This window comes from Chelonia mydas, chromosome 4 (genome assembly GCF_015237465.2).
Source record: "Chelonia mydas isolate rCheMyd1 chromosome 4, rCheMyd1.pri.v2, whole genome shotgun sequence".
Taxonomy (NCBI): Eukaryota; Metazoa; Chordata; order Testudines; family Cheloniidae; genus Chelonia; species Chelonia mydas.
In genome coordinates, this window is record NC_057852.1 from 130,782,168 (window position 1) to 130,804,880 (window position 22,713).

Here is a 22,713-nt window from a genome sequence, read left to right on the forward strand (position 1 = left end):
CAAAACTAGCTACAGTTTCTGCTAATCAGAATGAGAGGAGGGGACAAACAAGTGAACAATTGAGACTACAAACCTTGGTGGCTGTAAAACCTTAAGTCTAGACACCTTTGATATTAAAAGTTTATTGAAAGTTAGGAAAAGTGGTGATCCAGTCAGGGTCATTATAAATATGTATTTTGTAGAAGTTAGTGAAAAAACTTAGCTTATAGAGTGTGCTTCGGAGCTGTCCTCTGAAGCCATCTTGAGACACATTTTTCTTGACACCTTTTCTCCCCAGTGGGTGAGCAACTGGCCACTGCGAACCTGCTGTTAATTCCTCAATACAGTTCCAGATGTTAGGTAAATATCTGGAACTGTATTGAGTAAATATGTTCTAAACCTATTGCTTATGATTGTGGGTGCTTAAATCTGATAAACTGCAGTTTTAGATAGAGCATGCTTACTTGCATGAATCTTATCAGACGGAATGGCTGTGTTCCCACTGATTTATTCCTTACACCACCTGGAGTGAAATAGTTAAGTTGCCCCTGTTGGGGGTTCTGAAAACCCCGAATAACAACACAAAGCAAGGGAGGTTACCAATATTTTGGAGGATAGAGCTAAAATTTCAGAGAGATCTTAATAAATTGAGGAACTGGGCTATAGGCAATAAAATACAATTCAACAAAGACAAACATCAGGTGCTACATTTCGGGAAGAAAAAACAAATGCACAAATACAGAATGGGGGGAACTGGATCACAACTTCAACATGAATCAGCAACACAATACCGTTGCAAAAAATATTAATGCAATTTTAGGTTGTATTAACAGAGGTATTGCATGCAAGTCAAAGGAGGTGACAGTACCACTATTCTTGGCACTTGTTAAGCCTCAGCTGGAGTACTATGTCCAATTTTTGGTCTCCGATGTATAGAAAGGATATAGGGAAACTGGAAAGGATCTAGATGCGAGCAACAAAGATGATCAAAGGGATGGAATGCAAGCCATCTGAGCAAAGGCTGAAGGAACTGGGTGTGTTCAGTTTGGAAAAGAGGAGATGGGGGGGCATGATAGTGGTCTTCAAATACTTGAAAGATTGTCATTAAAAAGATGGAGAAAAGGTGATCTCTTTTGCCACAGAAGACAGGTTAGGAGGCATTGGGTTCAAATCACAGCACAGCTGATTTAGATTAAATCTTAGGAGAAACTTCCTAACTGTAAGAACAGTAGGACAATGGAGGAACAGTCTGCCTTGGGAGGTTGTAGAAACTTCTTCAATAGAGGTTTTCAAAAGGAGGCTAGATAGCCATCTGTCTTGGATGGTTTAAACACAAGAAATCCTACGCCCCAGCAGGGGGTTGGACGAGATGACCCTTGCAGTCCCTTCTAACCCTACGAATCAATAAATTGCTTTAAATACCAGCCAGGGTTCCATATTTGAACCGTCCCCCTCTAGGTGGGATATAGCTCACTATCATCCCAAAACAATCATTCTTTGCTGTTGCAGGTATTGGAGTGAGACAGTTGCTTCCCCATATTTCTGCTTATCCTATTTACCAAATAGTTTGCGTGATCTAGATTTTGTCTGAAATTAACCCAAAGGCATCAGCCTGGATGTATAGAAACAAGCCATTTCCCCTCTCCAGACATGATTGAGAAAATATGTGAAAATGGTGAGGTTGGTGTTGGGTTCAGGGGTACGTTGCAAATAGCTTAACAAGTAGTCGATCCAATGTTTTTTTAAAATCGCTCCTGGAAATCTATCATCCTCAAACAGTGCACTAAATATTAGATCTACTACAGAATATTTCACTAGCTGATCTTATTCCCATATTTCTCTAGCTGATGTATCTTTCATTCTAAGTTTCCTACAGTAAGAAATCTTTTCAGCTATTTCCCTCTTTTTTTCCCCTATCCACAAAAATGAACTGAAAATCATTTTTATCCCAGAAGGCTTTTAAACTATATACACTTTACTCTCCCTTCCCTCCTGAAATGCAGCCCTCTGAAGTGGAACATGGCAGCTGTCCAAGAGCTCAAAAAACATTTTAAAGTGGAAGTAAGGGCAGTTGAAACTACAGGGTAAATTTAAATAAGAAGAACACAACTATCTCAATTGGAATTTGGCCATGACACCAGAGCTAATCATCCTACTCTTGCAAAACTTTAATAACCAAAAGTAATCAGAAGCATAATTTTGCATGTCATCTAATAACCGCTTCTCCCTAGTTCCAGATTCAGTAGGACTGACTCAGAGGGAAGAGAATCACATATTGAATTGCTAACACCGCATGGACTTATCGTGAGTTCTTCCATCAAAATACAAATCAAGCCCAACCAGCTTATCTTGTGACACCTGATCAGATAACAGCCCCAGGTAGTTTGGCTGTAGGCTATAAGGCATTGAACGGTTATGAAATTTGAGGCTAATGAAGGATACTCTTTAATCCTCTTCTTTATACCTGTGTTATGACTGATGCTGATTAGAGCCTGGCTTGGGCTCTAGAGATCTTTGGACAAGTTAAATAAAAAATAAACCTGCAAGGTTGAAAAGAAATTGATACATAAATAATGACTTAACCTTGACGAGTTCAAGCGCCTCCCAGGAACCAAAACTTATTTGTTTCTTGTTAGACATGTGTGACATGGTAACTAAAGGGATACTGGACATCATTTTTTCTGGCTTGGATTTCTCAGCAGTGTTGCCAGCCACTGGCAATTTTGCTCTTGTGATATTTGATTTTTTTCTTAAAGCCCCGGCTCATGGAATTAGCTGAGAAACTCAGTTTTCATTTTTAAGTATGTTTCTAGCCCTCATAATTGGGCAGAAGAGCGTTAAAAGCTCTCCCAAGTGCACCCTAATGGCTCAGAAATCAGACGATGAATAAATGAACCCGATTTTATTTTATTTTATTTTTAACATATATTATTTTTAAGCCAATCTCATGATTTTTGAGTTCTGACTCACTATTTTTGACCTCATGCTTGGGGTTGATGATACTACTTCTGTGAGTGGATGGGACATGTTCTGGGTGCAACTCACCCTGCTCATGTGTCTCCAGGATGCTGGCCTCTGCAAGACTACATTGATGCACCATGGCTGAAGCTGCATGCAGGATTCATGGGTGGAACATCAAAAGTAGGGATGTGCTTGCACTCTGTGATGCTATCTCTGCAGGCCAGGTGCATATCTTAGCGGGAGTTAATGATACTGTCACGCTGTCTGGAGTGGCTCACAATGGTGAATGCCAGTCTTAGGTCAGACAGTCAGAAAATAGGGCAGACACCCCAAACTGATGCTTTGTTCTATAATTAGATTTCACCAAGCCAGTAACAAATGTCCACTCCTGGGTCACAATTTTACTCTTACCATAAAGTCACAAACAGTCCCCTTAGGCTCTCCAGTCTATCTTGCCACCCAGACAAACAGGGCTTTGTGATAATAGGTTACATAAACTAAAAATCACATCACATTAGGTTTCAGAGTAACAGCCGTGTTAGTCTGTATTCGCAAAAAGAAAAGGAGTACTTGTGGCACCTTAGAGACTAACCAATTTATTTGAGCATAAGCTTTCGTGAGCTATAGCTCACTTCATCGGATGTATCCGATGAAGTGAGCTGTAGCTCACGAAAGCTTATGCTCAAATAAATTGGTTAGTCTCTAAGGTACCACATCACATTAGGTTATTCCTAAATCCAAATCAGTTGGTACTCTGGATCTTACACTGAAAACAATGCTGGTAGCCAATTCTCTAGTAAACTAACTAAAGATTTATTAAGAAAAAGAAATGAGAATTATTGAGCGGTTAAAGCAGGTAAAATACATTAACATGTGAATCAAAGTTTGTTAATCCATAATGATAGCAGAGATTTGTAGGATTACCCAGGATAATTCTGGGGATCTCTGTCCACTTGCTCAGTATTTCTACCCTGATGGAATCCAAACAGGCCAGAGACAAAGAATCTTTCCTTGAATCCATCTTTTATATCTTCTTCACACAGAGGTTAGCTGGCTGCTTCTGTACCCAGGCCAACCTTCCTTTGTTGGCTGTGAGGGAGGAATGCAGATTGAGTTTGCGAATTCCCATTGTGAACTCAATGGCCCTTGCTTTGAACTTAGCACTCTCTTTTTTTTATAAGTAATTTAGCTACAGAGATATACGTAATGTAATAGCAAATAATCTTTCATTAGTTTTCATGAAGTTTTAACACCAGACTACAATCTTTCATTAACATGCCTTTGATCTAGGGTTATTTTATTACAGGGTACATATAATGTAGAAGTAACGTAACAACAAACTACAGGATATAGACAGAGGAAAACGATACAATCAACATCTCCTGATCAACACTACTCTGAAACATCTCCTTTGATACTCACATGCAAGTGAATTGTCCTGAGACTCCAGCTTATGCTGGTACTTGACGTGTCAGAGTCGCAGATGCTTCAGCTGGTCTGAACCCCTGCAAAGCCCCTCTACCGTGGCAACTGAGCATATCCAGGGGCACTCAGCCATAGTTATCATGGCTACTGTAAGAGCTAGAAATGGGGTTGGGGAGTTGCACGGTGGGACAGTCAAACTAATGAACATCTCCTACATATGTGTATATGGGCTCACAGGCTTTGTCCCCATGACTCTACAGCCTTAATTCCCTTGTTACAGGGTGGCTCGCGTTTTAACAGGAAACGGGTCACAATCTCAGCCTCACCTGTGATACTGTTAACTTGCATCCCCAAGTGAAAGAAGATATTTCATGTGATTCAACCAGGACTATAGGATCAGTAACGGAGTGGCCTGGGTAGAGAGAGGGAGAGAAAAACTCCAGCCCCAGAGGGCTGGGTATGGCTGTTGGATGATGAACAGATGCAGAGAGCTCTTGGAGACCCTGAGTAACATGGAGAGTAGCAGAAGGGGTTTGCCTGCTGGCCTCTCTGAGCCAGAGAGACTTGAAGAAGGCTGAGCTCCAGCCAGGAAGGGCTGTGAGCGGCAGCTGGATGAAGAGCAAACTGGGACAGAAGAAGAGCTCCAGGAGTGGCAGAAGATGCCAGAGCTGAGTATAAGCTTTGTGCTGTGGTGATGGAATTTACTGTGAGGAGCATTTTGAACTGCTTCTGTAACAACCCTACCACGGTGTTATTAGGCACAAGGAGGCCTTTGTGAACTATTACTAGGAACCCTGGTGACAAGAAACTGAGGCAGAGCCACCCCATACCACAAAGGGGCGTTCAGGATGCAGTGGACCTATAACACCCCCTCACCTATAACATGCTTTCCTGCATCTTTGGCCCCTGTTTCTACGGCAGGGAAATCAGCCTCTATGTTGTTTTCTCTAAAGCACCCATTACAAACATATGGGATGGTGTGCACATTTAAAACACTAATAAAAACTGGACCCAATGGCCCACAATTGTATATGAATATAGCAGAGATTAGATTATGCTGGGAATTAGATTATGCTGGGTTAGTTGCTGGTTTTCATCAGGATTTATTTTTAATCTCTTCTATCCAGCTGTAGTTTAAAAGACCAAAATGTGAGCATTTTTGCAGGGTTGTTTTCACAAGGCCCATATTGTGCATGGATTTTGTATGTGTTATGGCAGGAGTCAGCAGGTAGCACTGTTATACGTAGTCTTCCGAGTTATTTTTTCTTAGCTGCAAACCAATTTTGACTCTCGGGAAGATATTCTGTGTTAGTATTACTTTTAATTATGCAAGGGTTTTGTTTTGTTTTTGGTTTTTTTGTTACAGCCAGAATCTGAGAGATGGAACAGTACCAGCAGCTGGAGTATTTGCTCCCTGCCTTGGATTCTTGATTCAAACCCATCCCTGGGAACTGAGCATTTGTGACAGGTTGAGCTTCCCAGAAGAAGGCATTGCCCCACAAGCTGTTCCAGGACTGGTGTATACAGTATACTCCCAATGTTCCAACACCCTATTATCCAAAACTCTGTATTATCTGAATCCTTTCCGTGTGCCCCATATTAGGATTTGTAAGCCCAAGTAAGGGATTTGGATAATGCCGAGGTTCAGATAATGGAGCAGAGACCCCCTGCTGCGGGGGAGGCCACCCTGCTGCTGAATGGCTCCTGCAGCTACACAGGGACCCCGCCGCAGCCCTGCTTTCCTGGGAGTGAGTGAGCAGGGACTGTGACAGTGGCACCCCCTGTATTGCTGCTGGGCTAGGACACCCCATTCCTGCAGGTACAAGTTCATGGAAGGCTGTGGTCCTGGCTGGGCAGAGCAGAGTCCTGACCAGGGTTGTCTGCTCTGCCCCACGAGGACTGCAGCCTGCATCCCTGCGCCTTTTGCCTTCAGTAATCGAGAGGGCACAGGGAGTCGTCTGCCACACTGCTCTCATGGGAATGAGTGAGCAGGACTATGACAGTGGATGGCTCCCTGCTGCCACTCCTGCCCTCTCCATCATCCAAGCTCCCGATTATCCAGATAAAATCAGTTTGTTCCCCCTGCTATTTGGATAATTGGGAGTGTACTAAATGTGTAACCCCCGCCCCCCAGTTACATTCAGACCCACACTGCAGCCATGATTTTCCTTCACCATATACTGAAATCCAAAGGCTCAGAATTCTGCTACCAGCTTGCTATGGGTCAACAGTAGTGTCTGGACAGGACATAGAGGCAACATGCAGAGCTCCCCTTTGAGTTCAATGGGGGATTCTGGGGGGAAATCTGATGGCAGTGTGCTGTGGCTCCCAGGGATTAATAAAATAATCCTATTGAAATAATGGAGTGTGTGTGTGTGTGTGTGTGTGGCATTTATAAAATGGTTAATTTACTTGCACTTTGTCCTCCTTTCTACAAAATTTTAAAGGTTCTCACCAAGGCAACAACATTCTATACTTCAAGTGAATCAGGACTAGTGGGATTTACATTCATTGCCTTGCTTTAAAAGCACCAGTTTATGCAAGAGTCTTCTATTGCCGTGCATGAAACAGGCTTAGAAATATAATGAAGGTTTCGACCGTTCATTAAGTCCTTCTCCCAGTAATTGTAAAATGCCATATTGAGTATATCCATATAGATTAAACACAAATTTCAGACTATCTCCTGAGGTCAAAGCATTTCATTTACTGACTAGTTGCTGTTAGAATTGGTCTATTAGCAACAAGACTCTTACCAGCTGAGCACAGAGTCTATTTAAGCTCTGACAGGATCATATGGATATTTAGCTTTAAAGGCGTGCAATTTAAAAAGAATTGGATGGGTGTGGAATGAAGCAACTGAGAGAAAAACCTCATCTCACTGTACAAATCAGTGGGTTCTATCTGGCCATTTATAAAATACAGTATGGTGACATGTATTACGCCACAGCACTGCATAGTTAGACATATCCTCTTGGACATCTCTTCTCAGATGTCTTGTTTGCAATTTAAGCTCAGTGTGGCTAAAATGGAACTCCTAAGCCCTCCCTATTTTATCCTTTTCAGTCAAGCACTCCCCTTATCCTCCATTTCCACTGATAACTCCATAATCAACCTTACCATTCAGGCTGACAATCAGGGAGTCATCTTGAACTCCTCTCATTCATTCTGCCCTCACATACAGACCAGGTTCAAATCTCGTTGTTCTTCCCTTCACAGCTTTAAGTAGATCTGACCCTTCCTCTCAGTCTGCATGACTAAAATTTATCTCATGCCCTCATCAACTCCCAGTCTGATTACTTGACTTTCGTCTTCTCTGGCTTCAGTGACACCCACCCTGCCCCTCTCTTCATCCAAAACTCAAATGTTAATATTCATGATCTAGTCCCTCAATCTGATATATTTTTAGGTCATTACAAGCTTGGATTCTTTCTAGATGTGCTTCTCCCCCTCCCACTTTATCAACCATGTCCTCCAAACCATAGATGGGTTTGTCCCAGTATTCATTTGTTTATTTTTGAATATCAGTGCCAAATCTTTGATTCCCTTCTAGGTTTTGCCTTGTGATCTTCTTTTCTGCCTAAAATATCCTCAGTATAAAGTTCTATTACCTCCACACCTTGCAAAATCTCATTTTTAGAGCTGATCAGAACACAGGGAAAAATAAATCATGATTTTTTTCTCTGTTGATTTTTTCAATTGGAATTTCAACTACTCTGTTCTTGCAATTTCTAATTTACATAAATTTCAACCAGCATTCCACTCATTTTCCTTTGAAAGAATTCCAAGGTGTTTCTAATGTCAAACAGAAATTTAGAAGGAATACTATCTTTCAAATAGTGTTTGGAAAACCATTCTAACAACCAATGAAGTGAGGAAAAGTTAACGAGGTTCAGAATATGCTGTATTATTTTGATTCCATCATAGCACAGTTTGCCTACATTTTTTACTAAGATCCTTGTGTTGTTTTGTTTGTTTTTTATGCAATGTTGTTGTAGCCAATGTTGGTCCCAGGACGTTAGAGAGACAAGGTGGGTGAGGTAATATCTTTCATTGAACCAACTTCTCTTGGTGAGAGAGAGAAGCTTTCATGCTTACACAGAGCTCTTCTTCGGATTTGGGAAACTGTTAATCCATAAGAACAGACGAACTGTTGTCCATAAGAACTGTTGTTTCCCAGACCTGAAGAAGAGCTCTGTGTACCTTAAAAGCTTGTGTCTCTCACCAATAGAAGTTGGTCAAATACAAGATATGACCTCAACCACCTTGTATCTTTGTTTCTTTCATAAGGCATCATTCTACCTATATATGGTAGCAACATGGTAAAAGCCATAGACATCCAGAAAAACAAATGACCACAAAAACGTGTAATGGCAACACATACTCTCTACAGATGTATTACAGAGAACAATATTATTTTTATACTCAAGAGAAAAGGAGAGAGCCAAAATCAAAACATTTGTCCACTAGAGAAGATTCAAATCTAAAATGACGCTAAAGAAAGGACTAATGAATTATTTTCAACTTTTTTGAGGCTAAAATAGGAGTAGATTCTGACATTCTTACTCATGTTGAGTAGTAAAATATTTAGCAATTTGGCCTGTTGAAAACTATGGGGTTACTCACGGAGCAAGAGACTACTCCCCCACGGTGACTGTGCTAACAAGAAAAGACAAAGGATTAAAAGCACAAAATAGAGGTGATTAAGAACAGTGGATGGTTTTAACTGGAAGAAAACCATTGCTGAAAAACAGGCAGACTCCATCAAACCCATAGCCAAGAAAAATATTGGAAACTGGCATCAATTTCTTGCTAACGCATGTAATTCTGACTTCCATTTGACATGTCAATATGTGATCATAATCAAATGTAATTTAATCTAAATGCAAAGAGTGGGAATTAAATATATCTAAAGCTGTAGAAAATATAGTAGCAGAACAGCAAAACACCAAAGTTAAACACAATTATTAAAATTATAGCTAGATGATTTTGAAATTATCTTTTTTTCATGTTAAAAATATACATAGTAAACTGAGTGAAAATCCATATTTTTCTCACTTGCTCAATACTCCTAATTTCTCTGATATTGTCCCTCATGGGCTCTGTAAATAGGCGGGGCCAAATTTAATATTTATTTTGTTATAATTTCTATGCATAATATTGATGTTTATTTGTAAGCATTTTTTCCGATTTAAATTTTCTCAATTGCACAAAGTTTGGGGTCTCAGCATTTTTTCTATTCTTATGAATTAAAATTTTCATAATTACAGGACATTATGGGGGCAGTCAACCAAAGGAGGGGGTCGGACAATTATTTAACGGCAGTAGATATTGAGATTCAGAAAAGTTAAAGCTTTGTAACGGTTAGAACGCAAATGGTCAACATTTTGTGTCAAAACAGACAAAATAAATATCCTTAAATAAAACTCTGATAAGTTCTCAAGCAACATTTTTCTTACTTTATCTATGTGTAAAGTTGGATTATTACCTATGGAAATATTTTTTCATTGGTTTCTGTGTATACGGTGAAATGTATATTTAGCAATATTTACTGATAAAAATCTAATTCTTCCAAGTCTATCTATAAGAAGTATCATTTGGGATATAGTATTAAAAAGAGAGTATCCATAATAAAGGCTAGTGATTGACTTAGGCTGCAGATCTACACAGGGGGTTAAAAAAGAACAGGGGTACTTATGGCACCTTAGACACTAACACATTTATTAGAGCATAAGCTTTTGTGGGCTACAGCCCACTTCATCAGATGCATAGAATGGAACATATAGTAAGAAGATATATATATATATACACACACATACGGAGAAGGTGGAAGTTGCCATACAAACTGTAAGAGGCTAATTAATTAAGATGAGCTATTATCAGCAGGAGAAAAAAACTTTTGTAGCCCATGAAAGCTTATGCTCTAATAAATTTGTTAGTCTCTAAGGTGCCAAAAGTACACCTGTTCTTCTTGCGGATACAGACTAACACAGCTGCTACTCTGAAACAGGAGTTTAAGGAGAAGGAACACCCCTTAAGCCTCTGGGTGCGATAATTGGATTGGGTGATACTCACTTGTTCCCCTCCCCTGGAAGAAATATGGAGTGGCAGAACCTTTTTCCTCCTCTATCATGTCAGCTAGTGTGGCTGAGATGGCACCTAGGTTCAACATGTACAATCTACTACTGCTAACATCTAGCAGTAAATTACTACCCCTGTGGAGCGAGGAGGAAATTGTAGCTCATTGAGCAATGATCTTTCCCTGGGCTGGCGCAGCCTTTCTCTGGGGTGTGTCTTCTGATCCAACCTACACTTCAGCCTCGTTGTCCATAAACTTATCCGCCTCTAGAATAGGTTAAAATAACATTCATCCACAAGATGTGCGGAGTCGTAACAGCTAATATTGCAAAGCTTTTTGAGCAGACTGAATATTATGACGTGCAGAGTAGTGTGACCTTCCGCTCCTAGTCCCCACCCTGCCCTACGTGATCCATGTTTGCTTTCTGCCCCTGGTATAATAAGAATGCGATATTGTGGACAACTGTCTGTGAAAGGGCAGTAGAAGCTTATAGGGTCACTGTGGGGTCAATACTCAGAGAGGGAAAAGGTTGTGACTTGACCCGACAACTCTAAAGCTGACTAAAGCCTCCTGAGGATTTATTTTGTAATATTGTGTGTAAAACCTTAGCTGGATGGCCATGGCTGCAGTGGAGGCAAGATTTATCAGTGACATTCTTGTACCTCAGACAAATTACATTCCTTCCTATACCCTCTGTGCAGAAGAAACCACTGGCATTTGAAAACAAGCTGCACTCGAGGTAACCATGGAGACTTGAACACAGATGCACTCAGGATTTTACAAGTAAAAATGTTAGAAATGAGAAGAGAAGGAGGGTGAAAATTGGTCCACACCCTATTTACTTGAGTAGCTCCAAGAAGGGACTACAGGGGCATTGCATAGTCCATATATACCCATGCCTGAGAGATTCACTTCCATCACTCCAGAAGCTGCACTTGACCTCCCCAAATGCCCCTTCAGGAGAGTATGCCATGTTGACATGGGCTCAGGGTATCGCCTGACGACCCCTACCCATGCTCCACCCCCAGGTTCCATCCTGCCTGCTGTTCTCTGGGGCAGGCAGGCTGGGCGCCATGGTGCACCCCTGAGGTCATGCCACACTGTCCCAAGCCGCCTGTCCTCCCGGTACTGGGGCCGTATCGCCTGCTCGGGGCTGGAGGTGCTCCGGCTGAGCTGCCTGCCTGCCTGCCCAGTGCTGGGGCTGGCATCTCAGCAGGGGGGTGCCTTCAGGTCCTGGGGGGGGCAGCAGTGTTGCCTGGGGAGGCTAGGGCATGCCGGCCGGGGGTCGGGCCAGGCGGCGTGGCCCAGGAAGGCTGGGATTGCGCTGCCCAGCTCTCTGGCGCTCAGGGGCCAGGAAAACTGGGGCACACCAGCTGGGGGTCAGTCCTGGCGGTGTGGCCCAGGGAGGCTGGTGCCATGTTGCCTCGTGCTCCGGGGCTGGGGGTGTTAGACTGGGGCAGGGGCCAGCGGCCACAGTGTGGGCTGGGCTCCAGTGGGAAGGGGCGGGGCTGGGAGGCTAGTCTCACCAAGCCAGGGGTTCACCCACCGCCCGTGGTGGGTGAGGTAATATCTTTCATTGGACCAACTTCTGTTGGTAAGAGAGACAAGCTTTGGAGCTTACACAGAGCTCTTCTTCAGGTCTGGGAAACTTACACAGAGTGTCACAGTTTATGCAAGCTGGATCAGATTGTTTGGCATAAGTAGTTAGCACATTTCAAGGGACCATTGAAGATAAAGTGGCCATTAACACTCCTCCAGTCATAGGGGCAAAAGGAAGGAGCAGGGAAAGCAGCTGGGGATGGGGAGGGGGGTTGTTAATGAGTTATAGATTGTTTTAATAAGCCATACATCTAGTGTCTCTGTTCAGTCCATGATTTTTAGTGTGTAGCAGAGTTATGAATTTAAGCTCCCAGGATCGTCTTTTGAAAACTTTGTGCAGGTTTCTTTTGAGGATGAGGACTGATAGGTCAGATACACAGAGATCCCTTTGTGAAGGGTGATTACCCACAGGTGATAGGGTGTTTTTGTCTTTTATCATTTTCCTGTGTGAGTTCACTCAAGAGCATAGTGATTGTCTGGTTTCACCCCTATAGTAGTTATTGGGGCATTTAGTGCACTGGATGAGGTACACCACATGTTGTGATAGGTCCCCCAGATCTTGAAAGGTGTCTTGTGGGGGGATGTTGATCATTGTAGCAGTGGATGTATGTCTGCAGGTTTTGCATTTGTTGTTCTGACAGTGTCAGGTGCCACTTTGAGTTGGTGTGTCCTGGTCTGTGGGGAGCTTGCTTCTGGTGATAAGCTTGGAAAGGTTGGGGGGTGGCTAGAAGAGGGGGTTCAGGAAAGATTTCTTTCAGGATGGGGCCCATCGAGTATGGGTTGTAGTTGTTTGATGATACCCCTTATGGGTTGCAGCGTGGGGTGGTTGGTGACAACTATGGGTGTGCGATCGGAGTTTTTTATTTCTGTATTGAAGTATGTTCTCTCAGGGTATTTGAGTGGCGCATTCCATGATACAATCTCAGGACAGAATTTCATGATCAATAAATTTCATCTGTAGTTGTTTGCATTGGGTCTGACATTGGCCTAGCATTGGAATTTTTGTGTCCTGTCCCAAATACCATCTCCGTATTGTCAGAAATGTACAACGAACATCTTCACAATGGTCTGAATGGCTAATCACTCCCTGACTTCAACAGAACCAGGATGCAGCCCTCAATTTTTAGTAACAGCTCCAAGTGGGCTGATTCACTGGTGTTCCAAAATTTATTTTCAGATCAATGTGTTCTAACCAGTGTAAAACTGGAGCAATGCAAGTGAGTCAGGACATGGCTTGACACACAGGATAAGATGAGTCCAACAAGGGGAAGTAGAGACAAACCAACAAAACAAGATTTTGAGACACTCTTTCAAAGCTACCAAGCAAGAATAAGTCTAAAATACTAACCTACTTAATGTGGAAATAGTTTTGGTACTTTAAGGCAGTGGTTTTCAAACTTTTTTTTCATTTGTGGACCTCTAAAAAATTTCATATGGAGGTGTGGACCCCTTTGGAAATCTTTGACATTGTCTGCGGACTTGCAGGGGTCTGTGGACCACAGGTTGAGAACCACTGCGTTAGGGGTCTCTGGATACTAGGGAAAAATAATATTACAGGAATTGCCCATTGTTCAGAAAAGAAAGGAAACCAATCACACAGAGGGTTCCAAAATAGTATCACAGCTGATATGATGGGGAAAATAAGGCTGAAGTAGCATTTTCATTACAAATCTCGATTTTAGTATGGAATATCTCATCAAGCTGAGAGATGAGTTGTCAACCTAGAGATGCTTATGGAAAGAAAAAAAGACTGCCAGACTTATTTTCAACTAATTTTGAGTTGTGGAAAGGCTAAAAACAGAAGGAGGTTGATCTCACAGGGTAAGGTTGTGCTTTTAGGCACAGCACAATGCAATGGGATGGTGCCTGGTGCTTGAACTTCTCCACCGCTGGTGAGGGTGATTCAAAACCACTCCTCCGAGCCATCATTCCTGCCCTGTTCCTTTCTTGCTCCAGCTAACTTCCACTTCTTATGCTTGGCCAGCAAGTGGGCAAGGTGTGTGAGACACGATGCCCCATATTCTTCATAATCATCTTGAACTCCATCTTGGAATACCAGTGTTTTTCCACTGAAAGGCGTGGGCACGAAGTTTGGAGACAAAGGGTTGCCGCCATATACAAAAGCTATTTAAGGCAGGGGAGTGACATCATCATGGTTCTTCACTGACTCCCCACCCAAAGAAGACTGCTGGAAACACCTGAGGAACAAGGACTAGACTGGGGGAGAAGGGCTGAGCCCCTGGCTAGAGGGATTTCTAGCCTGTGAAAGGAATACCTGGGGTTTTAAGCTGCAAACAAGGGCAGCTTGCCCTCAAGAATCTCTGCAAACTGTCTAAATCAACAATTAGGGTGAGAATTTGCTATTCATATCCAATCTCTTTAGTATAATAAGTTTAGATTGTGGTTTTGTTTACTTTGATCTGTTTGCTATCACTTATTATCACTTAAAATCTATCTTTTGTAATCAATAAACTTGTTTTGTTTTGTCTAAAACCAGTGTGTGGAAATCATAACTTGGGGCACAAAGTGGCGTATATTCCTCTCCATATTGAGGGAGGAGGGAAATTTCATGAGCTTACACTATACAGTTCTCTGTGCAGTGCAAGATGGTATAATTTTGGATTTACACTCCGGGGCGGGGGAGGGGGTTCCTTAGGAACTGGGAGAAGCCTTAGCTGAGCCTTCCCATACAGAGCTGATCTCGGCATCGGTGTGTAGCTATACCTGGGTGTGTCCCTACCTGGAGGGGGCTTGAGGGCCTGTCACAGTAGTTTAGTGTAAAAGAAACCCATGCTGGTGGGTCAGGTGGGCTCAGTGGTACCTCAGTTCTAGGTGACACCCCGAGAGGAATCCATCACAGTATGGAATAGAGTCAAGGCCCCATCCACTCCTTTCCCCTTTCCGCCTCCTAGTTGCCAGATTGCTAGCAATGGGAATCAGGAGCTGTACTCCACCCCGAAGTGGGAGCCAGGATCCAGGTAAACTGAGCAAGGGTACTCTGAAAGGGTCACTGCTGAACCAAGTAAGACAAGGGCAAAGTCTAGCCCAGAGATGTTTGAGTTCTGGTTCTGGCCATGTCCTGTAGCTTAAGTGTAAAAAAAATAAAACAAAACAAAAACCTTAATTTTCTGAAGTTTGTTTGTTCAAAAAAACCACAAAACCTTATAATGAGAAGATGGTCATAGATGTGCATCACTGACTTTCAAAAACTCTCCCTCCTCGTCACAAGCAAAACAAACAAACAAACAAAAACCCCAATTCCCATTCCATCCAACTGGTCAAGAATTCGCTGTACTTATTGCTCTTGAGAAATCATCTCCTGCGTTTTAAGTGACCAGGAAGTATTGTTGCTGCTGAAACTCACCAGTTTTGCTTCGTGGGGGTTTGTATGAACATTTCTGGTTCCCTTTCTGAACCCACTGAATTGTGCTTCAAGTCTCAGAGATGAACAAACCCCAACGCTCCAGTCACAGCTAGGGCTTCACTACAGTTTCACCTGCTATCATGCAAAACATATGAACCAGTGAGTTCTGCATTATTTGAATATGGAACCACTATCTGGCTCAGGTTTACTTGAAACTGGGCAAGGGTCCTTCAAAATTCTCTTGGAAAGCTTGTGATTCTTAGTAAGATTTCAATGAACATGGGCTGAGTTTTGAGTTCCTAATATAACCTGAAACCAGCTGGGTTTGGGGTGGCTTTACATTATGTGAAGAATGATTTGCAACTGCTGTATCAAAAAGTTAATTGGTTGGAATGAGAAGACTTGTGGCCATATCCTCAGCTGATTTAAGTCAACACAGCTCCCTGGATGTGAGTAGAGCTTCACCTATTTATACTAGATAAACATCTGGCTCTGCGTTAACATTTGTAGTGATATTTAGATACAGATGCTTTGATTCTATGGTGATAGACATTTTGGGGACTAACAGATTGATTTTGTGTGTGACACATGAGTGGGAGTAAAGTAAGAAAACAAAATATGAGTAATTATTATTATAGATGCTCAGATACTATGGTGATGGACAACCCAAACAGAGATATTATTATTACTCTTGTTTTTCTCCTTTCTCCTACTGTCCCTTTTGCCTCTTGATTATGACATTGATACGTCATGTTAAATCTAGATTGTATGCTCTTCAAGGAGGTGACTCAAGGCTTCATCCATTGCTTCTCTACAAGCTGTGTATTAAATCAGAATGGAAGCAGTTTACACCAAGTTTGCATGGCTAACAATGACTAGAAAAGATGCAGGGCAAAAGAGAATAGGGATCCCTTTCTGTAGTTGTGTTTTGAGGTATCTAGCACACTCTTGGATGATTGAACAATAATAATAATAATTTAAGTGATGTGTGAATGCGTTTTGTTTGTGAAAATCACGTGAATCCGAGTGGTATTGATGAGGCCACAGAGTGATTTTTAACTACCTTCGCCAAATGTGCAATTATGGATTGTGCACTTTGTGGAACAACTTCATTGCTATTGTCAGTTTAAAAGGCAAATAAAATATTCCTGGGTGTTTAGTGACTATTATTTCCAATGATGCATATAATAAAGTGCTTGGAGGGCAAGGCAGCTTAGTGGGTAATGCACCCAGTTTCCAGTCTCACCTTCCAGCAGAAAAGGCTTTCAGTCAAGTTCATAAGCCTTGTATGTGGCTTAACTTCACCTCAGGGGTTTCAATGTCCTTACCCTCTCCTTACTACAGAAGGAGTAGGGGTAGAAATGAAGCTTATGCCTCTCCTGCAACAAGTGCAGTTGGTAGCCCACGACCTCTCACTCCACCGGGTTCCTGCACCATGGAGTGTCCTCAGAGTTGTCTCTCTAGGTCACTTCCTACAATCCCCCCAGGTCTCCAAGTCCAGTATAGGAGAGCAAAAGACCTTCAGCCCCAGCTGGGCTCAGCTTATGATCTTTTTCCTCACAGGGAGGCTTCTTTGGCACCCTTGTTCAGGAGCCCTCAGGGTAGGTGAGACATCCTTCCCCTTCTGAGCTGAATTACTCCCTTTTATGCTTCCTCTCCAGTTGGAGTATGCTCTGAAGGTCTGGAGGGGTGGGGCTACCAGGGCTCATTATTGTCTTTTAACCCCTTTGGGCCCAGTGTGGGGTTTGGAGGGTTTGAGTGCTTGAACACAAAACTGCATTTTTTGACAAAACCTAGAGTTTTCTTGGTGAAAAGTTCCTGTAAATTGAAACGCCATTTTCGGGGGGGGGGGGGGGGGCGGGGAATTGATTGAAATTTTTGACCAGATCTTGTATTCTGAACCCCTCAGATAGTTCCGTTGGCTACTTAAAATGTTTCCTAATGAGATGGAAGGAATAGCCATCATTTAGAGAGAGGAAATAATGCAAAGGAAGGGATATGAACCATAAAGCTGATACTCAGGCCCTTTGGTTTTATTTGCAATTGCTCTTTGTATTAAATTTTATTCAGGAAGTCACACAACAACTGCACCCAGTCTGTGCTTGTAGATAGTATTATGAGATTTCCAGACTTTTCAGAAAAGCTTTGGCAAAGGGATAGAGGATTATGCACCACTATTCTTCATATCAGAATATAAACCCAATTTCCCAAAACCCAGTGTGGCAGGTATTCACACCACCCCCATGAAACTAATTTGCCACTTCCTTAGTCTCAGTTGAGAGGTCAAGGACAGAATGTGCCATGACTAACCCTGCTCGCAGATGAGACTAACTGCTGGGACAATATAGAAAAGTCTGCACCACTTCTGCCTGTTTTGTAATTGTTCTGTGGATAGAGGACTTCAGTTCTAGGGCTTTAAATTTGACAAGACTTTTGGTTTATGGGAAAAGGTGGATTTGGGGGCATATATTTCACACAGGCTTTTACAATTATACAGACTGCCCCAGCAGCAGTTCTGGGAAGAAAGGATATACAATGATGCTTAGCAAAAGCTCACTGGTACTCTCAGAAATGATGTTCCACTTGAAAAGGAGCTAGTCTTCAGCATGGAAACTATGTCCAGACTAAGTTTCAGATTTCAAACTTCCATCATTTATGCTATAGCTCTATTCAAGAACATGTGATAGACAGATAGATAGATGAGGATTATATTTTATATACCCAGCTCTCTGGATAGTCCCCTCAATTTTCCTAAAAATCCCAGGCTCAGGGATATGTCTCATACTTTCCTGAAGTATTGCACATGGCATAGATCAACTGTAATGACTCATCACCAAAGAGTGTCTCCAGTGCTAGAAGCATGAGGCTCTATCACTTGGGCTACAGGAGCATCTCCTCTAGATGGTAGCAGTGGTAGACTCATATTCTCTGTGCACAAGTCACTTGATGGAGAAGTGGAACATGCACTGCACAGCCGGTTACACATGCATAGAAAATTACATCTGTCAAAGTGTTTGTTTTGGAAAGCATGAGCATGTAAAAATGGAATTTAAAATAGAACCTTAACTATAAGTGCCAAGAGGTGCCTGCCACAATAATTCACCAGTTGCTAATATTATATTTTGTCTGTCATAATAAGACGATGGCCTAATTTAGATTGTTAATCACAAAGCGAGTCTTCCAAAGGTTTAAAATTCTCTGGAGTCATTGGGAAGTAGTAAGGCTATGCAGTTAATTAAGATACTGGGTGGGAAGTACAATATGTAAAATAACAATAAGGCAGGTAAGAAATGGCATTTGAAATTTATGTACTTAGCTTAATAATACGATAATGCTCACTTTATTATGGTAGAGTATTTTGCTAATGTATGAATCAAACCAAATGTTATTTGGCAACCAGAAATATATTTCAAAACATTTGGCATTTTTCTCCAAACCCTGACAAATATATGGTTCAAAAGGAGAAATGAATATAACTTTCACTAAAATTCCTAATTAAAATATATATACCCTCCTATGCAAGAGCTGAAAAAAGTTACCTTAAATAATTATTTCTAAATTTCACAAGCTACGTAAGACACCTTTCTGAAAGAAACTAAAGTTCTTGGAACTTATCTGCCAAATCATCAGCAGATGTAAATAGAGCTTCATTTATTTCAATAGAGCTACACCAATTTATATCAGCTGAGGTCCTTATTCAACTTTCTTTGCTCCAAGGTTCCTAATCATAAGTTAAGGGACAAAACTAAATATATAAAATAAAGAGAGTTGTAACTTTTCCATCCTCTCACTCGAGAACAAAAGACCCAAGCCAGCCAAAAATATCTGCAGCTGTCCACGTAGCTCAAACTACAGAGCAGTATTGATTATGGCCACAGAGTGGGCTGACCTACTGAGAAGGAAGGTTGTATTCCAGCAGGTACAATGTTCATTCTAATGAATGAGATCCATACCTCCCGCGTTCTTCTATTCATGCTATTGTGACTTTCAAATTCTCTATCTTTTCTTCCAAAGGCTATTTCCTTGCTCTCTTGTCCTATCTCTAAGGTCCCTCCTGCATCTCTTTTTCTGCTTCCCTTCTTTTTCTTCACCTCCTTCTCTGCTTCCGCACCCAATCTCCCCCCTCGCTCCCTTTTCATATTTTTGTAATGTAAAGTGCTCCCAGTAAGGAGTCAGTTGAGATGCAGATTTCAGACAGATGGGGCGCAGATTAGGAGTGAAAATGTAGAAACAAATAGTTTGGCAAAAATAGAGCGGTATAAATACCTTTCTTGACACACAGACGCAAACAAGCCACATGGAACTGAAGGTCATATTCAGACTGCGTAGGAGAAATCACGCACAAATCTCTTTAATCTTCCCTTTCCCCTATGTCCACACCAATTAAGTTTAAAGATGCCCTGTAAAGCAAAACAAAAGGCAGTGAATTCTGTCCAATCTGGGGCCATGAATCTCAACTAGTGTAAACTGGCATAACTCCATTGAAGTCAATAGATCTACTGATTTGCACCAGCTGAGTATCTGGCCCTGGATTAGTTATGATGTATAAAGCCTTTTTCATTTGATGTTCATGCTTGTTTTTTACATTAGAAATCCAGTCCTTGTCTACACAGTATTTTTTTCCTGGAAGCTTCTAGGCCTGCCTGGAGAAGTGGCAGGGTTATGGCACTGAAGACATACTTAAGGTCTACTTCTTTATCATATTCTTGTAGGGTGAAATTCATCCCTGAGACGGAGAACAAGCCAAAGACCCTCAGCATCATGTATTGGCATTTCACAACAGGGTCTGTGGAGGAGCAGCCATGTAGAGAAGTCTGAGCTATGGAGAAGGGTTTCTGTGGCACCCCAGTGCTGGCCACAAGTGGTGATGGGCAGTATCTGGGCCATGGAAAGGTCTGCAGATGTGGACTCTAACCCCAGTACTCCATGCAAGCGGCCCGTGCAATCCCAGGCCATAAACTAGAATAGCAGACAAAGGTGAAGGAGGAGCATTGTGCAGCAACATCACACCCAGCTCCTGAGATTTGGTTGTGTGGATTTCACCTTCCCATCCACTCTTTATTCAATCTCTCTGGACCTCAAGCACTTGAGCTTTCTGTAGGTGGAGCATATTTCATTCATATTGGAGTTCTCCCTGCTCCATAGCCATCCTGTCTCATCCAGGCTTCACTGTCTATTCCCCATAAAGTGTTCTCACATCTTAACCCTCAACCTTATCTTTTATCTTTGCACATCTCTGTTTCTGTGACTCTATTACCAAAACCAGACCACACTACTCATAAATAATCCTGATACCATAAATAATCTTGACAATAAACCAGAATAAAGAAGATGTTTGGAAACAGAAATTTACTTTACTTCACATAGTATTTTCCATAAATTATTGTAAATTAGAAAAATATCTGAAGTAGAATGTAACTGGCAGTCATTTACCCCTGTTTGTGTGATGTATGATTTAGCAACTGTGATAAAGTTTTGTAGAAATGCTGGAGTTGAATTAATGATTTGCAACACAACATTTTAGTTGATGAATTTTGCCATCTTTCCTTTTGGTCCTCAGTGAATATTTAAATACTATTTGAAAATACTCATGAATGTCTTCAGTAAATAGATCTTGGTTTGCAATTAGTTCAAAGCAGATATTTGTCATTTGCCCCTTTATGATGAATTACATGAGTCTGTGGTATTAATTTCTGTTCCTTGGCTGAATGAAGTACACCGCTAACCAACACTGCATGAATTGCACATTTCCCGTGATTTAATTTCAAATTCTTTTTTGCTGAATATTCAAGCTTAATTTGTTTTTTGGAGATGGGGAGAGAATTCACACTAGTAAAACAATCAGAGGAAACAAATACAAAACTATAAGGCAAAACGTTGAATCTGAACTTGCTTTCAAATCCAAATGGATCACATTGTACATTTTTTTCCATTCTCTCTTCAACCCTAACAAATGATTCTACAGTTCAGGCAGGTTTTTCTGCCGCCTGCACAGCAAACACACAACACATGGTCTCATTTTTTTCTCTACAAGATACACTGGAACTGAGGATCACAGAGTGAGGAATAATTATTCACTCATGACAAAAGCCCTCTACTTTGATCCTCTTGTGCGCCACTAAAATTCATACCCACAAGCTTCTACCAGATCACTTCACCCACAGAACACCAGCTCAACAGCCAGAGGGGAAATACAGCAGGGAAATCATGGTAGAATAATTTTCTTGTTATGAATAAGTCCCTTATAACTGTGTCACATTAATGCTCACCTGCACATATTAGAACATCAGCATTGTAGAGCAGAAAGTACCCATGCTTTTGTCACACTAAGGGCCAGACTGGCAACTTGCCAGAAGTCTGGGGGACACATCTAATGAGCATAGAGATTTGTACTTACTTTTAGTTGGAAGGAATGCATGCAGCCATGACATTTGCTCACTCTTGTATCTTCCTACACAGATTAATAATGGTTGCTCTGTTTCAGTTCACCTGCATGAAAAGGATGCAGCTCACCAACTTTGTTGCTTCCCACAACCCTTCAGTTGCAGAAAAAGGAAACTCAGGGACTATATATATAATTTTACAAGTTCCAGAAGCCTGACTTACAGAATATTTTTACCATCGCTTGGCTTTGCAAAAGCTTTAGGAGGGAACAGCAGATCGGTGCTGTGGAGAGTACGTGCAGCTGACCATGTATAGTTATCTTGTTGGGAAATGGGAAACAGTTGTTAAAAGGTTAAGGGCTATGCTCTGATTGGATAAGCAGGTACTCTTCACTCACTTACAAGAACGTGAGGAATGCATGGGGAGGAACAGAGCCTTCCCTGCTTTTCTCCTTACAGATCAACCAGTGCTGCTGGCATAGACTCTACTACTCAGAGGAAGCTGGGAGAAAATTGTTTCTCTGAGGCACAATGCCTATTTGGGCTACTCCTGACATAGATACTCATAGATTCATAGATACTAAGGTCAGAAGGGGCCATTATGATCACCTAGTCTGACCTCTGCACAACGCAGGCCACAGAATCTCACCCACCCACTCCTGAAAATACAGTGGGGAGATTTATATACACAGAGAAAATAGATTCATAGATACTAAGGTCTGAAGGGACCATTATGATCATCTAGTCCGACATCCTGCACAACACAGGCCACAGAATCTCACCCACCCACTCCTGCGAAAAACCTCTCACCTATGTCCGAGCTATTGAAGTCCTCAAATCGTGGTTTAAAGACTTCAAGGAGCAGAGAATCCTCCAGCAAGTGACCCGTGCCCCATGCTACAGAGGAAGGTGAAAAACCTCCAGGG

General features: G+C 41.8%; 1 long non-coding RNA gene across 1 annotated transcript in view; it reads right to left on the reverse strand.

The window, feature by feature from the left end:
- LOC119566006 overlaps nucleotides 1-22,098 on the reverse strand; it is an 88,402-nt gene extending 66,304 nt beyond the window's left edge. Inside the window, exons 1-2 of the long non-coding RNA XR_005225008.2 lie at nucleotides 22,011-22,098; nucleotides 21,802-21,893 (exon numbers count right to left, since the gene is read on the reverse strand). This is a non-coding gene — a long non-coding RNA (uncharacterized LOC119566006). The remainder of the gene's footprint in view (nucleotides 1-21,801; nucleotides 21,894-22,010) is intronic.
- Nucleotides 22,099-22,713: the final 615 nt, after the last annotated feature.